The sequence below is a fragment of the Peromyscus maniculatus genome, chromosome 5 (assembly GCF_049852395.1).
Source record: "Peromyscus maniculatus bairdii isolate BWxNUB_F1_BW_parent chromosome 5, HU_Pman_BW_mat_3.1, whole genome shotgun sequence".
Taxonomy (NCBI): domain Eukaryota; kingdom Metazoa; phylum Chordata; class Mammalia; order Rodentia; family Cricetidae; genus Peromyscus; species Peromyscus maniculatus.
In genome coordinates, this window is record NC_134856.1 from 117,081,773 (window position 1) to 117,101,577 (window position 19,805).

Here is a 19,805-nt window from a genome sequence, read left to right on the forward strand (position 1 = left end):
CCCCTTCCTCCCTCTCATTCCCTTTGTTTTCTACCCACACAAATAATAAAACCATTTTCCAACTATAGAAACTGTAGAGGTCAACAGTGTGACTCTGGCTAATCCTAGGGGAAGTCACAGCCACCTTAAATTAGAATGCAGTTTTTCTGCTTCCCAACCATGGTCCTTCCAGCTGGAAGATGCACATTGCCGTGGGTTCCTACCTCCATTTCATCTTGTCCTTTTTGCATTGTTACAGGACTCCCACTCTGCTCTTCTTGGTGAGCCCTCTGCTCCCAGTGGGACCACAGAACTGGTACATGGGCCTTTGATATTTTGCCAACTGTTTTCTGTGATTAAAAGTGAATTGGAAATGGGAGCACTGTCTCTGTTCTGCCGATGCTTCTGGGGTCTAGTCGAATAGAGTCGTGAAAGGTCTTGAACAAAAGATTCAGGGGATATGTAGGAAAAATGGAAGTCTGATCTTCCAGGTAAATGAGGCCCTAAGGGAACACGACTTCTTGGCCTCTGGACTGGCTCCTCCAGATTTGCTCTTTTATTTGGGTCACGAAGATGATCAGTTAAATTTAATCCAATGGTAAACCAGTAATCCTGAAGTGGTAGCTCATGAAGTGTGTGGTTGGCTTGAGCCTTACTAATTATCTATCTTCCCAGCTGAAATAATTGAGAGCCAGAGGCCCTTAATAGAATGATTTGGAATTTGAGATTTTTTTTTTTTGAAACATGTTCTCCACAGGAGTGGTAAATAGGTTGTAGCTTGTAGATTAGCCCTAACTGAGTAGTTGCCTAGAGTGTAGGGCTGAGAAGTCTAAGGATCAGACTAAAATCCTTAGAATATCACAGCACTGTGAGGCCATGCCCGAGCACTCAGCAGCCCTTAAGGTCTGCCTATGGCAGAAAAGTCACCTTGTTAAAATCATGTCAGGAGTGGTCATGGTGGCTTGTGTCTACAACTCCAGAACTGAGGCAGATAGATTACCAAGAGTTTAAGACCATCCTAGGCTGTGTAGTTTTAGGCCAACCTGGATTACAAGTGAGACCCTGTCTGAAAAACAAACAAAAAAATCTTATGAAGTTACCATGCCCCAGTTTTTCCACTAAGGGTCTCCCATGTCTACTCCCTGATCCCCCAGCCTGATTCTCCCAGTAACTTTCCACTTTACTTTGAACACATGCAATGATATTTTTCCTTTAACGAAAGGAGGCTTTCGTTATAGTCCAGCTTTCTGAAACACTGTGCCCTTCTGCGGTTGCTGTGTAGCAGAAGACAGTTCTTGAGAAGGTCACTTTCCACTCACTAGTACATGGTGACTCTATTGGCAGGCATTACAGAAGTCAGTTTAAGATGAAGTCAAATGAGACATTATGGATGTTCAGCTTTCAGAATATCACCAGCATGATAGGGAGGACTTTGGTGAAATTGTTGAATTTGCATTACCTGATAGCTGGGCATTCTTACATAAAAGGCAAGAGATGGTGTATGCATGTGTTAATCTGCTTCTGCTGCCACGGCAGTTCCAATGTACTTTGGGCCATGTGGAACTCTAGAAGCCTGAGACCATAGCGTCTGCAGAGCTGATTTTATCAGTCTTCCTTCTCTCCTTAGCTTGTAGATGGCACTTTCTTTAGGTGTCCTCATGTGTTTTCCCTCTGTTTATACCACTGTCCTTACTGCTTCTTACATGATTCTAGTGACTTTCTTTGAATGAGTTAATTCTTTAAAGGTTCCCTCTTCTAGTGTGGTTATGTTCTCAGATACTGATTTTCAAGATAGGAGCTTTTAGGAAGCACACCTAGCATTTCTAGGCAGTTAATATGCTCTAGTGCTATAACTTGGAACATTATTGAATGGAAAAGTATCTTCTCGGGATGGTATTGAAACTCAAATTCTTGTGTATGAAGATTTAAAAAAACTCCATATCCCTACACGAGAACACGTTAGAATTACATAATACATAGTAGTGAATGTCATGCTTAGTTTAAGACAAAGCCACCGGTATCACTGGAAAGGGCTGGGCCCACCTTAGGAAACAGTATCGTTTGGATCCTTCTTACTGGAGTACCAGAGAAACTGGCTGAACAGGTGCCCAGTGTGCTTACAACCCTGGTGAAGATTGAGCAGATCTGAAGAAGGGGTCATTTGCCAGGCCTACTGAGAATGATGTGTTAAATGTGGGCCGAAGGACAAGTTGAGAGGTATCCGAAATGATTGGCTGTCATGGATTAAATGTCAGAAAAATGAGTACAAAGAACATTGTGTGTTTATCTCATTTAATAATAGAAATCACAGTGTTCCACCACCACTTCACGCCTTCAGTTCTTGCCTGTATTAACTATTATCATAGTATCAAAAAGCTATTAACATGAAAAATGAATACCAATTTAATCATTGGGAGTTCTTGCTTCTTACAGTTCCCTAAATATATTTACAATGTTTTATCAGTGTTCTGATTGAGAGCTAGGGATGTGGGTCATTTGGTTATCCACAGTTTCATTTTAAGTAGAGTTTTCAACCTTGTCTCTTTGAAAAATGTAATTCCTGAATATATTTTCTTCTACCCTAAATTAGTAATTCATTGACCTTTCTTCTTACAGGAGCTGTGGCATCTGAAAGCAATTAAGTGTTTTACATTATCGTTCATTGTGAATAAACAAATAGTTCACAGTCTTCTCTCCCTAGGCTGCTGTAATTTAGCAATTGTAGCTAATTATACAGCTCTAGAGCCAGTTCTGAGAGGGATAAACACTACCTCCCAAATGCTTTGCAATTGCTGCCTGTGCTGTGACTTGGGGGGATAGGGAGCCTCTCTGGGGGTGTTTAGGACTTACATATTTGTTGAGTTAGGCAATTTATACTACTCACAGTTTCACTAAATGGAATCTAGGACAAAGCTTCAAAAAATAGGAAATGATTAATTTTTTTGATATTTCATAGTTCTAAATTGGAAACATGATGCTGTGATAAAACAGTTGATTCCTGAAGATATGATTGTCTGGGGATGGAACTTTTTTCTCTTGTCCTTTTCACCAGACCTTTGGCTGTTTCCTTTTTTAGTGTCATTCTTGAAGAGCATGGGCAGAGAAAGAAAATGATAAGGCGCATGGGCTGAGCTAAGGCTCCTCTCTGATTAAGAAGTTTGATGGAGGTTATTTAACTTAAGCTGTAGCTGTTGACTCTTTTCGCTTCTGTGTCTCCTCTTGATTTTGGATTGCTTTAGGAAGAATCCACTCCTTGCTGTGTCCCTAACATCAGCGCTGATGACACATGCCAGGCACTCAGTACATGTTGGCTCAGTGGATTGCTTTATTAGATTTGTGATCCATATATTTTTTTGTTTGTTGTTTTTTGTTGTTGCTTTGCAGAAAATAGAGCTGACTTTAACTTGGCTGTGACTAAATTCTTCAGACTTCCTAAAAGCAGTTATCCCTTTAACTACCAACAGCACATTTAGTTACTGTTTGGATTGTGTACCTGTCACTCACAGAAGGACAACAGCATGAAAAGAATGTCAAGACTGCTGAGTTAGGAAGAAGAACATTCATTCAACTCAAGGAACTCACAGCTATCTGAGCCAGAATGCTCGGAACTGGAAGAAGGTGGTTAACCATCCTCTGAAGACAGTGGCATCATTTCTTACTGAAGGAGGCTTGGGTGAAGTAGGCACTGATTAAACCACAGATGGTTCTCAAACTTGGTTCTGCCAAAAACACTAAGGAGCCCAAGAGATTGGAATATGAACCTTTTGTTAGGAAGAAGTATCTTAGAAGTAGAAAAAAAGGGAAGTATGTCAGACCCACAGAGGTTGGGGGGTCCTGTGTGTTTTTTTGTCCCCCAAGAGTCTATGAGATGAAAGGTATACTGTAGTATCCTTCAGTCCAGCAACATGAGTAGATTGCATTGTGACGAAAAGGATAGATTCAGAGGGCTTGGTTTCTAGTCATGAACCTACTATTTTTATTAACTGCATCTGTTACTTTGATGTAATCCTCTGGGCCTCAGCATTCAGATCCATGTTACTGGAATTCAGTGGACTGAGAGCTATGATGCCCATTTCCCAGGGTATGCATTTAAAACCTCAGTTCCCCTGAGTTCCCCATAGAGTTATCACTTTTTGTGAGACTTTAAAGTAACTTTAGGATCATTCTCTTCCAGTTTGCTTCCCTTTTGCTTGTTGATGTCATCATATGCAGAAATAGAAAACTGGTACAAAACCAGTTCTTCGGTTCTGTGTGCCAGAATATCTGATGAGCTCATGTATTGCTCTTTTACTTTTGAAAACTGAATCTGACTCAAATAATAGTGACTAACTACTTAAATTTTGGGTCTAGCTGTGGCCTACATTTCCTGTTCCTTTGCTGTTAGTTTTCCATTTTCCCTGTGTGGTTGCTTCGTTTTTTAGTTCCGTCTTCCTTTCCTATATATAAATTAATATGAGGCCATCCAAAATTCAGGCAGAAGCAAATGGGGCAGCTGGAGCCACCTTAGGCAACTGTTCTAAGAGCAGTGCCCTTGGAAAAAGTGTTGTATTATGAAGACATGACTCCTACATGACTCTTTGTATCAGTAGATTTGCCACTTGACATCATTTAAATAACCTGTTGAGGATCTGCTCAAATGCCCACTCATCCCAACTCCAGGAAACTGCAGTTAGTAAAGTGTGTATGGTATAGTGAGAAATTCTGGTAATAGGAACTTGACTTCCCAGCCAATGTGGATTCATGGGAATGCAACTTGACGCAGGGCTATTGATAGCTGCCTAGAATCTGGCTGAAGCAGAGTGTGACTCAAATAAGACCCGAGAAAGAAAGTATTTCTAGTGGACAACACATTGGGGAATCAAAGCCAGCAGAACCTGGGGCAAAGACAGGGCCTCATTGGCAGCTTGCAGCTGAGCAGGTAGTGCTCTCCTTCCTGTGAATTCCTCCAAAGCAACTCAGTGTGCAAGCTTTCTGGTGCCAGGAACTGGAGGAGGAAGATGCCCATAGCTAAGGCACAAACTCTAGAGTCAAGACAAGCCTGGATTTCTGAGGAAGGCAAGTGCTTTGGCTGTGAGCCTTAACAACTGAGTCTGGGGACTCTGCCCTGGGAAAAATGAGGGAGTAGCTGGAAGGAACACCAAGGAATTCTCTGAACTGATCAGAGAGGCCTAAGCACTGGAGAGATGGCTAGCAGTTATGAGTATTGCTGCTCTTCCAGAGGACCCGAGTTATTGTCTCAGCACCAATCAGGTGATACTCAACTGTTGCTTTTAACTCCAGTGCCAGGGGATCTGATGCCCTCTTCTGGCCTTCACAAGCACCCACCTACCTATATGTGCCATACAACACATAGATAACATACATATATGTAAAGCAATCAAACACACACAAAAGTGATCTTTATTCCTAGAAAACATGAGAACCAGGGTAGCTCTGCTATATAGGACAGAAACTTGAAGGAAACCCCCTTGAATGTTTTCTGTGTTTGTGACATTTTATTCAAGATCCAATTCCCATAGAATTTTATGATCAGTTTGGTTTTGATCTTTTTTAAGTGTGGTATGATTAGAAGAGGGGATGTAATATATAGCAAACATGAAATTGTTTTATGCAAAGGAAACTTGGCTAGCCTTATAAAAACAGAGGGTGAATGTTGTTGGGCAGAGGAATAGCGGAATGATACTTATAAATGAGTAAATTTCAGAGAATTTGAGCAATACTTCTAGTATCTCAGCTTTATATTACAAAACAAAAAGTCTAAGCCTGATGAAAAAATAATACCCACTGTTTGGTTCTTCCTATTGGAAATATGGAAAAAGACAAAGCCTGAAAAGCTGTCAGGTATGCCTTGAAGTGAGTAAGCCCAGTGATCTTAGATGTTTGTTGCATTTCTTTAGGAGACTCATTAACTAAGAGGGTGGGTGGCCACATGTCTCAATTTACCCAAATAATTCCAGTTCTTATCTTTATTCCTTCCAAATTAGTACTGTCTTGGCTTTCTCACTTTTTAGCTAAAGAATCATTATTCCTGATTGAGTTGCAGTAAGTCAGTATGGGCTTGATGGGCCTTTTCTTTGTCCACTCCACTCTGTAGAGCATCCTCCAGGTGCACATAGAACTTTTGCAGAGAGATCTCACTTACTCACTAGAGCCTTCTTTACAATGCCCTAGGTTTTGTAGGCACAGAGGAAGTGACATTGTGCTGAGACATGCTTGGGATAGGTAGCATGGATCGACCTGGTATGAAAGAAGTATTTTGTACTGTTACTCTTTCCGCTGTCAGCCAGGCAGACACCACCATTCCTTTTTAGGCCTGAGCTACTGACTGACAGTCAACTGTAGCAAATTACAGGTTGAAATGTGTGTATGAAAGAGGTCAGGAGAGCATTTGTGCTTGGAGAGTGGAGGGATGTTGAATTTTAAAGGATACATTGAAACTACTGATTTTTAAAAAATCATATTCTTTATCTATCCACCCAACTTTGTGTCCTAAAAACAAACAAAAAAGCAAAAACAAAAAACCCCTTCAAGACCAATGTATGTATTCTTGGATGTATGGTCTTTCATGAGAGCCTGTTTGGCTTACCAGGAGCTATACTTCTGGAGAAAACTGACCCTTTGTTTCCCAGCTGCCCATGGCTAGAGATGGGTTTATAGGCCAATTCCCGTCTCATGTTGGAACTGGGTCTGGTTTGGGACTTCACAGGTTTTGCCTGTGCTGCTGTCAGAACACACTGATGACAAATACTGGTGTGCATATGAAGAAAGGGGCGCACTCATTCACTACTCGGGAATATAAACTGATGCAACCACTATGGAAATCAATGTGGAGGTCCCACAAACAGCTAAAAATAGATCTGCCACATGATCCAGCTCTATCACTCTTGGGATACCCAGAGGACTCTAAATCTTACTATAGAGTTATGTGTTCATCCATATTCATCACTGCTCTACGCACAATAGTCAGAATATGGAAATTCCTTAGATTTTCCTCAGCTGATGGGTAGAAAATGAAAATGTGGTATAGTTACACAGTGGAAAATTATGTTTTAATAAACCCTTTGGATAATGATCTTCTGAATACTTTTTTTTTTTAAGGAAAAGTGAATTCCATCGTTTCTCCAGTAAGTTGAGCGTGACTGTGTAACCTTTAACATCTGACATTCACATAAAAACCTGCTGATTATAACTGACCACATTTCTCTTAATGTTATTTCTCTAAAGCTGGCTGGACCACATGGCTTATGTAAGCATCCAGAGGGTTGGCTGTCACTTCCCTTCCCATCTCTCTCCTTCTCCATTTGTGCTCACCGAGGGGAGTGGTGAGGTCTCTATAAAAGGCATCATCTGTCTTCTGCGTGAGGTGGAGAGTATAGAGGAAAAGCAGATTGCCCTGCTTTGAGGTCTTTTGATACAAGAGTTCCACCTCTTGGAGAAATATCAACTGGGGAGATAAATTCTTCCTGCTAGTAGAGTCGGTCACATATACGTCATGAGTTAAACAGCACAAATGAAGCAAAAGTCATGAATGTGGGGGGAGACTTGTAGGGAAGAAGAGTGGCTGACAGGAATGCGAGGCAATGAGAGGGGGAAGGCATAACCAAACATTGTATGTGCATATATGAAATTGTACTTGACTTTTCTCTACATACAAAAACACGAGACCAACAGAAAAAGAAATTTCAGCATACCACCACAAGTCCATTGTAATACATGGACCTAGACTGAAGACTGGAAAACACCCTACTGTAGTTCTGTGATATCCAATATTCTGATGGACAGCTAGTGTATAGGTGTGGTTGGACCAGGAACAGCCTGTCCAAAACTGGGGTACATCAGTCTATTGACAGACATTGTTTTCTTAGATTTGGTTGTGATACGTAAATACCCTTCTACTTTGTTGCTTGCAGCTCTCTCTGCTGCCCCAGAGTCCAGGTTGTCTTAGCATACTGAAGATGACATCTAGCCATGTTCCTAGCACTGATAATGCTGCTCTGATTCTCACATGGATCTGCTTCAGAAGCATGGAGCAGATTTAGCTAATAAACATGACTACTGGTGAGAAGAGTCTGTGCTGCAGCAATTGATCATTAGATTGTTCTGAAAAGAGCTAAATAGAAAGTCACTTTGAAAGTCTATAGACAATTGATTAGCAGGGAAATTGGGTATAACAATAAATCTTCAGTATTGTTCTTTGCTATCTGACATTTTTCACAGAGAGAAGCCAAAAGGCTAACTATATATTTAAAGACTGACCCTGGCCTGGATGTGGGTGTTCTGTACATGGCTTTGATTTTCCAATAGAGGATGACTTGTTCCCAGTTTTGCACATTTGAGTGCATGCATACCGCTGTCTAGAGTTTCAGATCTTTCTAAAACGGATTCACAAAAACATCTAACCTCACCAACCCCTTTATGCCACCTGCCTTCATTGTGAATGCAGTGCTTACAGCCTTTCAAAGACAGAGGCTTCAGAATTTGGCAGTAGAAAGCATGGCTCCTAACACGTTTACACTGTGGTTGTCAGTAACAGGTATTTAACTCTGCTGTGGCTGCCTGGCCGTGCCATTGTTACATGTGCCATGCCAGCTGACATTTATTTAGGAAATGAGCACAGTTTGTATGCTCACAAACCACTTGGGGCTTGAGATATTATCTCCTACATATGTTGTACCTGCCCACGGAAAAGAAGCTTTTCCCCACCTCTAAGTCTGATGTTTAGCACTTCTTGACTTGTAATGGCTAAAAATGAGTTTGAAGCAGATTCTTTTTCATCTCCTTCCAGCTATTAATTTCCAGTACTTTAATTTGTGTTTGAAAAAGCAGTTAAAAGTGAAAGTTCTTGGTCCAGAGTGAGTAATGGTGACCTAGGGTGAAAGGCTCAGGCTCAGGGTAGTTTTAAGACTGTAAATACAGGGCTGGGACACTAATTGTTGATGGCAATGGCTTTTAAGAGAGCCAGAGAGCATAACTGGGGCTGGATTTATAAATCAGGATCATTTCTCAATGGCTCAGCCTAGCTGCTGGTGACCTCCTGGATGGCAGGTCTGACTCTGCAGCCAGAGCAGGCATATTTTGGTGGCATATGGCAAGAACACCAAAGCAGAGCAGAGCAAGTAAGGAAAAGGGAGCAACAGCAGGGGCTGAAACCTCCAGGCTGCCCTGCTAGGGATTCTACTGCAAGGTTTTGTTGCTTTGTTAAAAGTCCAGATGTTTATTCATAAACGTTCAGCGTGTTAAAGATGTGATGATCTCAGTTTCTTCTCATGTCAGATTCTGCTGAGAAAATAGTTATTAGTTCTGGAGGCTACAATGTGCAGATATGGAAAATAAACAAGATGTTAGCTTTTGCAAAAGCGGAGTATACATTATTTCATTGATATATTTTAATTCTTCTAATAACACACTGCTCTGTTATGAGACCAATTAGATACTTGAGTAGATAAAAGTAAAAATGTTAATTATCTTGAATGTAGTTGAGTCTGATATAAACTTATTGCTGTGTACATTGATTGGTGTATAGTTGGTTCCCCTGTTACAATGTAATATGTTGACTTTCCACATTTAAGAGGATCATCGCTAAAATGAGGTCTTCATAGCTGAGTCCGTGCTGAAATGTTGGGTCTCATTTGTTTTATTTTATTTTTGTTACCTCCAAAATCTATAAAATGAAGTGAAAATCTGGTAGGAAATGGGTGATTCCTGGGCAGTAGTGGCCAAACCATAAACTATGGGTGGATTTGAAGAGAGAATTATGGGATGGGAAAAGAAGACCTTCTGGTGGAAATGGAGCCAGACTTGGCTGAGCCAGGCAGGGTCTCAGAAGCCAGTGTGGTGGTGGAGGAAACTTAGGTGTGTGTGGACACTGGCTGGATGGGGCTAAGGCAAGAGGAAGTGAGGCTAAGTCTGAATTAGGGCCCTGGATGAGAAATTCTAAACCTTGTTTGGATGGCAACTAGAGCCTGCAGGTCCTTAGTGTGAGTAGGAGAAGATTCAGCAAGTGTATCCAGAAAGACCCTGAGGAAGGAGGCACGATGGGCTGGACTGTGAGGAAGCCCCCCCAAAGCTAAAATGAAACCTGGGAAATTATGGTGAGTAGCGCTTCCACTGGACAGGAGAAGGCATTTCGATTTGAGAAGTTTTCTGCAAAAGATGTGACAGTAACATGATAAATGTAAAAGTCCACAGACGTTTTCTCTAAAGTGTGAGCTTTTGAGGCTTATGAGAAACATCAGCTCTTTGGGTCAGTCTCCAAATAATCCTAATGTGAGGGTAATTGCAGCAAAGACATGTGAATACAAATGGTCACACATGACTGAAGGACAGTGGTTTGCCAGTCCCTAAAAAGAGATGGAAAAAACATGTTTAGCTTTAGAGAATAAAAGTGCAGATTAGATAACACACTGGTAACTTTGTAACCAAAATTTCGTTTTACCCATTCTAGACTTTATTTCCCTTGGAAGAATCTTGCAGTTACCACCCTTTCTTTTAAATGATGGGAGACACTTGTAATAAACATCCAACATGGTCCGACTCACCTGTTCTTATTTTCCTTAAATAGAACTCAGTGCAGGCAGTTGGACCCCAGTCTGATACACAGTGGCCTTGTCATTTACATTGTGTAGCTGTGGAAAATGTCATGCAGAAACTTGAGTGAAGTTCTTCTCAACAGCAGCAGTTCATTGAAGAAATGAGCTGTTCATGGTAGAGGACAATTCCAGTCTGTCCTGGGTTTTACTTTCTTGCTTCAGCTCAGAAAATGAGGGTCAGGATCAAAGGTGCAGGTACAGGAAAAACTGGGACTTGCAGGGTGAGGTGCACAGCTCTGGCCTCCTGAGTGCCTTGCTCTTTAGAGTATAGTTGATGAGTGAGAAAAGGATGTCAAGAGACAAACCAAGCTTGGAGCAGGAAAGGGAAAGCCTAGGATGTCATGACATAGAACATTAGGACTGTTCTTATGCTCAGAGATGGTGGCTTCTTTCTGTAGATACTCTCTGTAACCTGCCTTTAACACAAGCATTGCCCTCAGTACAATACCTGTATACACTAGTACTTAACATATGTATTCCTCTAGGTGTTTATATTCACGTAGTTTCTTTTACTCAGAATTCCCATTTTGTTTTCTAGTGCAATGTGGAGCTAGCTCTCTCTGATGGTGACTTCACTGTTATAATGGCCCTGCTAGTCTTGGACTGGGGATGCCTAATTAAAATTTATTTATTTTATGATCATGTGTGTGTCTAAGTGGATATATGTGTACCTCATGATTATACCCATGGAGGTCAGAAGAGGGCTTCAGATCCCCTGCAACTGGAGTTACAGGCAGTTGTGAGCTGTTTGATGTGAGTCCTGCGACCAGAACTGGGATTTTTTTCAACAGCAGCAGGTGCTCTTAACCACAGAGCCTTCAGCTCCTTGGGCTGAGAATTTAAACCATTTTCATCTACATAGATGGGAAGAAGAGGTGGTGATTGCAAGATTCTTACAAGGGAAACAAAGTCTGGAATTGGTATTTTTGTTTGTTTGTTTGGATTTAGTATTGCTAGCATTTTTCTTGTTCTGCTTCCTTTTTTTTTTTTTAAATTCCAAAGCCTTATATTTTCAGAATTTCCAATGTGTATGTGTAGAAATGTGATATATATGTGGGTGTTGTGTGCACCTGCGTATGCGCACATGGTCTAGAAGGGGACACTTGTCTTGCTCTCTCATGCTCTGAATTATTCCTTTAAGATGGGCTCTGTCACTGACCTAGATCTAGACTGGTGGCCATCTAGCCCTGTCTACATGCTGTCTATATCTGCTATACCTCAGAGGTCACAGATATGTGTGGCTATACCAGGCTTTTTATTTGGGTGCTAGGATCTGAATTCACATCCTCATCCTCATGCCTACACAGCAAGCTCTTATATATGTACACACACACACACACACACACACACACACACACACACACACACACATACACACATACACACACACCCACACATATTGTAGAAATTGGATTTCTTAGAGGTCATACAGAGAATAATCAGAAGTAATTCATATATACATTCTCAGAAAATGATTCTAAAACTTGAACTTGTAACTTCATCTGGAAAATTACTGTTTTTTTTTTTTTTTAATTTTTTTCTCTCTAATGACAATTCTCTTGTATATCAAAATGACCTTTTTATAGAATTGGCTTCTCTTTTTTTAAATTTAAATTTTTGTCATGGGGGGGGGGTGGCGGGCCTTGCATGTGTCGTGCCACATACATAGAGATCACAGGACAATTCTGTGGGGTTGGTGCTCTTCTCTTTCCTTTATGTGGATGCTGGGGAAGGAACTCTGCTTGACAGGTTTTCAGGGCAAACACTTTTACCCAGTGAGCCCTCTTGCCTGCCCCAAATTGGCTTCATGAGGAATTGTTCTACATTTTCAGACTTTGGTTGGGCTTTGAAAAAACGGGTTTTCCCCAAAGAATAACACAGGATGTGTATGATCTTGCTATTCTCTACACCATGGCCATGGTATGACCAAGTGTCTTAGTAAATATTGATGAGTATCAACTTCTGCAGCACCTGTTGCTCCCTGTTTATGTTGAAAATACTTCACATCAGTGGGTGGGGTTTTTAAAAAAAAAAAGAAAGAAAATACTTCACCTCACTTCACAGATACCTTTCTTTTTAACTCAGTGACTGGGATGGAATGTAGACTGGAAGATTGTTACTCTACCTGGAGAGATGGCAGGCAGATAGGTTAGGTGGTCGCTTAGTGGTTACTACACTTGGTTCCTTTGGCTTCTTGCTGCAGGACAACATCCTGTCTTCCATCTAGGCAAACCCATAACATCAGGGAGCTGGAACAGGTTTCTCCCCTCTGACTTCAAAGAGCCCTTTCTCTGTTTCACTACTGAATGATCTATCTTATCTTATCATCTGTAAGTACCATAAGGCTCCTAAACCAGTAGCCTGGGGCTTGCACACTATGGGCACACTTGCCTAGGGACTGAAGGGATTTTGAGCAGAGTGCAGAGCCTTGCCTTTGTATTCCATGGGCCTAGCACATGAAGGGGTGCTTACTGTATGTGCAAATCAATGTGTGAAGAGGAAAACAAAATGAGGACCTTGGCCATGTCTTCCAGTATGTGTTGCAAGCCTGAGTTCCACCACCACCCTCTTGTCCTTTGAGGAATACCCTACCACAGAACTGAATTCACATAAATAATAGGCAGGTGAGACATGATTGACGGTTTTCTAAGAGTTGGGTGTGTGTCTGGTAAGTGGCTTGTCTGTGTGGGTCTCTGCTGATGCATAGAGTTGGAGGCCTCACTGGGCTGGAATATGATAGTCCCTTGTTCATTTTTCCCCAAGGCTACTGAGGCCATACAAATCAGAGCTAGCACTGCTCATTCACACACAGGATGGAGCAGGAGAATGAGAGCCAGCTGGTTCAAGTGCCCCACAGTCCACTCAGAATGCCTGGATTCTCAGCAAAGAACAAATGAAAACGGGGAAAGGAGGGACAGACAAGAAGAATGGATTCCAAGATGAAGACTTTGTATATAAACAGGGAGTTAAGAAATATGGAAATTTCCCTGAAGGAAGAAATGAAGAGAATAAAAGCAGTTGTGGGATGAAAAATAACCTATAAATTATGCTTAACTAACTTACTGAATAAATATAAATCATAGTTACATAAAATCATTTTATTTCATTATGCTAATGTTGATAAATTTTAATTTTCAGGTGTACATGCCTATAAACCTCAAGGCTCTTAAACACACAATAATCAAAAAGCTAATTAATCACTTATGGGCAACTTTCCCAAGTAACTATAGAAACAGTTACAATTAAGAAATAATGCCCTATCCACAAAGAATAAAAATATATGCTCAGACAGGAAACTTCATTATAAGCTACAAAGAAAAACAGAAGGATTTTGTTTCCTACATTATCTAATGTTTCCAAGTGTGTTTTAGGAGAAGGGGAAAACAAAGAGGAGTTTGGCCACGAGTATTGCGGGATGTGTTCCAGACCTGAGCTCCACCACCACCTTCTTGTCCACGGGAGCTGACTCACAAAATAAGTAATTGGCAGATAAGGCATGATTGACTGATGCAGAGAGTCATTTCAGAGGCCTACATCGACTTTTTGTCTGTCTGTCTTATTAAATCTGTCCTCTTTGCTCTTTGCAGACCATCAAGTCTTTGTTCTTGCATGTTAATTTTAACTGTTTGTTCTAGATCCTCACGATGTAAAAGTAAGATAAACAGGGTTGTCATTTCTTTAAGTATTGGTTGAGAGCCATAAATAAAATAGGGATAGATCAGGACCAGATACAATGCAAGGGATCTGTGGACAAGCATGTATATTCATCAATCAGACCCTTTGCAACTTGCAACAAGTTTCAGAAAGCCCTCTTTTCATTTTGTGTTGATACTATAAGGCTAATTCTGCAATAAGGGACAGTAAAGGTAGGCTATTAACATTCTTTAGTTTTAATAGTCAAAAGCCCAACTGAAGTAAAAAGTGAAAGGGGGTGGGGCTTGATTGCTTTCATAAAAAGAAGGTCCATGGTGTTGGCTTGCTTACGATGCAGCTGAATCCAGTCCACATAGCTAATTAGTAGTAGAGTCAATGTTAGAATTGACCTCAAGTTTTTTCACTCCCAAGGCAGTTCTCTGTCTATTATATTGTGCTACCCTTACACTATTGCAATCAGTATCAGAAGAATTAAAAGCGAAGTAGAACAAGAACATGCCTTGTCTTAGGTTCCCAGTGGTCATATATGATGATTTTACCTCTTAGGACCTGCATCTTCCTCACTCTTTAAGGAAACTAGCAAATACCCTTGGCTCCTTCATGAAGAAGATCATTGCTTTGTACCCACTGTGTCTTCAGCTGATGATGTCCATCCATTTGTTCATTTCTTTACCCATTTTTTCTAAAGACGTGACTTGGGACCTCCTGGGTTACAGATACTGTGCGAGGCATTTGGGAAGCAGATATAAGGGATACACAACTGCAGATAAAGATGGCCAAGCAGGGCACATAACACATCTGTTGTTTCTTTTCATTTGGTTTCATTAAGAAATGAATGTGTTCATTCTTTTCATCAGCAAATAAGAGGTTCACACTGAGGATCCAGTAGGAGGCATAGTAGGCATCAATGTTGGGCATGAAAAAGTAGTCCAGATATGGAGAACTCCAGACAGTTGTGTGTGGCAGAAGCTGGACCACAGACAGTTGAGTGTGGCAGAGGCTGGACCACAGACAGTTGAGTGTGGCAGAGGCTGAACCGCAGGCAGTTGAGTGTGGCAGAGGCTGAACCGCAGACAGTTGAGTGTGGCAGAAACATCACTTGGGAAGATGCAGAGGGTAGCTGGGTTCAGCCATCAGCTCTGCTGGGGGTCTCAAAGGCTTGACTCATCACCACTCTCCAGCTTTCATTCTCTAGTAGCTATGTAGGTTGGGTTGCCAAGAACAGGGACTGGAGGCTCAGAAGTCAGAGATTATGGGGATATTTCCTGGAAAAGGATGGAGACTAGTAGTCTGTTACTGTGGAATTAGGCTCAGGAGACAGAGGTCAGAATGGGGTAGAATCAGTGACTTGTTTAGTAAGGGAAGGAGTAGATTCCAGGGTAGTTCTGGGTGCTAGGGTGGCCAGTGAAATCAGTAGCTAAGACTAGAACTCGGTAAAGAAGCAGAGCTTTGCCTCGTGTTTGCATTTACCTGGAGCGGTGCCCGATTCAGAGTAAGGCTTCTATAAACAGCAATGATTATCAGATATTATAGAACAAGTAGTTAATGGGAATCTATCGTAATTCGGAAGGCCATTGAAGAACACCCCCAAGAAATGCCATTTGGCTGAGGGTTGAAGAATGACTTGAATTAGCCATGGAAGATACATTATGTCATTTGTGACTAAAATGCTACCCATGATGCACCTATGTTGTTCTCAGTACTGCCTCCCCCAACCTCTCCCTGGCTTTTCCTCTTGGCCTTCTGTTCCAGAACCTCTTCTGTATCTAGGGAGGCAGTGGGTTGAGATTGTCATAGTAACGACTGTTTATTACCCAGTTGTGTTTACCAGTCTCTTTTGCCGCCCTCAAGCACAGAAAATGAACACTAAGTCCTTGGAATAAGTTGTTGTCTCAGTCAGTACTTAGGTCCTGAACAGAGACCTGCTGGGTTTCCAGAGCGTGGAAGGCTTTATGTGCTATTACACGTTCTAAATGTTCAAAACCATTTTTTTAGAGAAAAAAAATTTAATTTAATAAAAAAAAACAAAAAAACCCAAAACTGTTTAGTGTCTGGAGAGATGACACAGTGGTTAGCACTTGCCGCCCTTACAGAGGCCCCAGGTCTGGTTCCCAGCACTCACATGGCTCATAACCACCTATAACTCAAGTTCCAGGGAATCAGAGGTCTCCACAGGTACCAGAAACACATATGGTGCACATTCATACATGCACTCCATAGCACTCATACACATAAAATATAATTTTTAAAATATATCCTAGTCAAAATAAATATGCTGTTGAATCCCTTCATGTGGTCATCTGCATGCTTTCATGGTATACAAGGTTTGAGAGTGATTATAGATAAACAAAATACATAGGGGGAAAACAAAAAGTGAGTGTGTAAATCAGGACCAGAAAAAGGTAAAAGATAAATGGAATCTAGTAATGTTCCAGGTATGATGTGACTTCTGAAATAATTCTGTGTTGCAAATTCACGAAATATTCAGCCAGACTCAAATGAAGCACAAGTAATCTGCTAGCCATCTAATTAAAACAAATTACATGGCTGAAATTCTTCTCAACCAAGTACACATTCTTTAATGGAAGGAAATGCATGCTAGAGGAACAGTATATATACAATCCCCCTCCCCTCTCTCCTCTCAGATGTGGGGAGCTGAGTCCTATACACTCTACAATAGTAACTGGGGATTGCATAGTTTTATCAGAGAGGATTGGTGGCATTGAAAACTCAAAACATATATGAAATGTTACTATAAATATGTTCAATTATCAATTTTAAATTTGGAAATTCTGAGCTTAGGGAATCACCTAATAGTTGGATAAAACTCTTTTTGCTGGAACACAAAGGAAAGAAAATTTCAGTTGCAAAGTCACTTTGCATTGAGCATCTTTACCTGACACCACCTCCAACTCCTGCCAAAGGTTCCAGTACAGAATAATAATCAGCATGCCTGTGGGGATCATCCCCAGAGGCACTGTGGACATCATTAGTCAGTCCTCCTTATTGTAATATACGTGAGAATGCAATAATTTGCAAGCTATAAAACTTAAGATTGTGTATTTCCTTGGCAGTAGTAATAATAGTAACTTTGTGATTATTACACATAGGTGGTGCTACTCAGGATGCAAATGATAGACAATAAGAAAGAGAGGTACTCAGGACAGGTGAGGGCTCCTCAGGAATTCCTCAAGGAGTCAAATACCCACATGCAAAGAAAGACTCAGACCCTAGCATGGTATTGGAAACTCTTGGGAGAGTGCCAGTGAAACCTGATTGAATATTTGGTTTTGTGTGTGTTTTCTACAGTGACAAGTTTTTGAATTCATATTTTTACACACCTGTGGCATTTAAATTAAATGTATAATTTAGCACACCATTTTAAAATAAAAAATAGAAATGAAATAACTCTGTAGTAGATTTGTATTCAGTAGCTTGAGTGGTATTAATTACATTTGGCACTGCATTCAACTTGGAGAAGCACAGCCTTATGTATGTAATTTAGTTTGCTGTCTGTGTTAGTCTGGGTAATTAAGCATGAGCTGCTGTGGCAGGAAAAACACAAACTTCTCAGAATCCCAGTCACTTAGCACAACAAATATGTATACCCTGCTCTTGAAAATGCTAGATGAGTCAGCAGGGACCAATTGATAACTCAGCAGTGCAGGCCTGTTCCACACTGTAACAGTGCTGTTCAGCCAGGTCCTCGGTGAGGGAAGAAGCACTTTGGTGGCATGGAAGTGCAGAAGTGCCTCACACCACAAGTGACCCATGTCCTCTCACACCTACTGTATGGCTAGAAATATAACACGGCTCTAGGAGGATCAGAGAATGTAGCACTCTGAACTTTGACTGAATAGAATGTTCTATGCCGTACCGTCCTGACAAACAAAATTCAGTAGTATGGATGATCTGTAGTTTGTGGGCTCTTTTTGGTTAACATGGGTAGTTGATGTAACCATATGAGCCAAGTGGTGAGGTAGAAGCCTTAAGTGACTAGACTGTGGTGTCATTACATCTTCACTAAATTTGTATTCATCACTTAATTTTTTAACCTGTTTTCTCCTCATTCTTAAGGTAGATCAGATCTTAGAGCACTTAAAACTCCAGAATTTAAATCTATTGTATTCAAGCTTGAATTAGAGGTATAATATTATCACAGATGTGTAACTGAAAGAGAACCTGTGAAAGCACTGTGCATGTTTAGAATACAACTTCACATTTTTAAATTAACCTTTGATATGTTTATTTAGAAGTGGCACATGATTTTTTTCTGACTCCATTGTATTTAAAACAGATTCATTTGCCTGCTGCTATATACAAGATTTTGTAAGAAGCTTGAAATATAAATATGAGCAGATGCAGTAGGATTTCATTCTAGAGATGCTGGAATTGTGGTGTTAGAGACAGAAGTATAAACCGGCCTATACTCAGTCAGACACCATGATGGTGTTCTACATGAGGATGGATGGAGTGTGATTCACAGGACATGGCATAGCTAGGAATTAGGAAGGATTGTCTGAGCTGAATCTATAATAATGATTATGAGACAGTCTGAAGAGGAAAACTAAGTCCTGTAAAAGGTTGATGTTTGTTGAAATCCATCAGGTATTTGCTGGTGTTCAAGATGCCTTGTCCAGCCTCAGAGGCACTGGTCAGGTGTTGCTGTTGAGCTCTTGAATGGGGCTAGTTCAAGGACATGGAGATTCTTGGGGTTGTTTCTGAGCCATTTATTTTCTCTGTACCTGTTTAAATGGGAGAAAGTTCAGTGTGAGAATTTTGAAGTTTGTACATCTAGTTGATGATGCAGTGCCAGTCACTGGAGCACAGGCTAGGATGCAATCTCTGGTGGGTATACATGAAGGGTTGTAAAGGGGCAGTGATGCTAGCTCTGCTGACCTGGAATTGGCATTTGGAGAAAACTCACTCTTGGGTTTCAGTTTTTGGTGACTGGTGGATAGTTGTGTTGCAAACATTTTCATTTGGGAGAAACAATAATTTGATATGACTTAATGTATTTCAAAGGAGTTTAGAGTAGGTAAGTCTGTGATGCTCAGGGAGGTCAGAGCTGGGCAAACCTGCAACTATTCTACACATGGGAAGATTTTACATTATATTTAGATTTTAGATTATCAGGAGGGAATATGATGGAAAAATATAGAAAATAGAAATGGTTGTGTGAGGAAGGTCCATACTCAAGGAAGGGCCAGAAGGAGCCCATCCAGGATCACCAATTTTTAGGATAACTTATTAAAAGATAGTATTTTTATTAATAGTAATTTAAATGTTGTTTCCATCAAGTAAGGAATATATATTTTATTACTTATAATTTTAATATTAATACTTATAAATCATAATTCCTAATAAAAACTATTCTTGATTTTCTTACTTTTACTAAGACATTTAATTCCTAATAATATGTAAGGGTTCCTGAAGTAATCAAATTTTATAGCAGATGTATCATTAGCACTTTGAATTTTTTTTCAATGTTGAGAGGATTTTTTTTAATTAGTAAGGATTGATATAATACTTGCAGTGTTTTATGGGACCATTTTTATACCAAAGCGGAATGTCTATTTCATG

The 19,805-nt window shown here is 40.6% G+C and overlaps 1 protein-coding gene and 1 long non-coding RNA gene across 10 annotated transcripts in view; one reads left to right on the top strand and one right to left on the bottom strand.

Annotated features, from left to right (window-relative positions):
- The window catches only part of Fars2 (phenylalanyl-tRNA synthetase 2, mitochondrial), a 448,933-nt gene that overhangs the window by 200,683 nt on the left and 228,445 nt on the right, over positions 1–19,805 (top strand). The window lies entirely within an intron of this gene.
- Positions 13,652–15,967, bottom strand: LOC121829583 (uncharacterized). Its single transcript, XR_006072552.2, has 2 exons — positions 15,693–15,967; positions 13,652–15,487 (listed from the first exon to the last, which is right to left on the bottom strand). It is a non-coding gene; the product is annotated as an uncharacterized LOC121829583 (long non-coding RNA).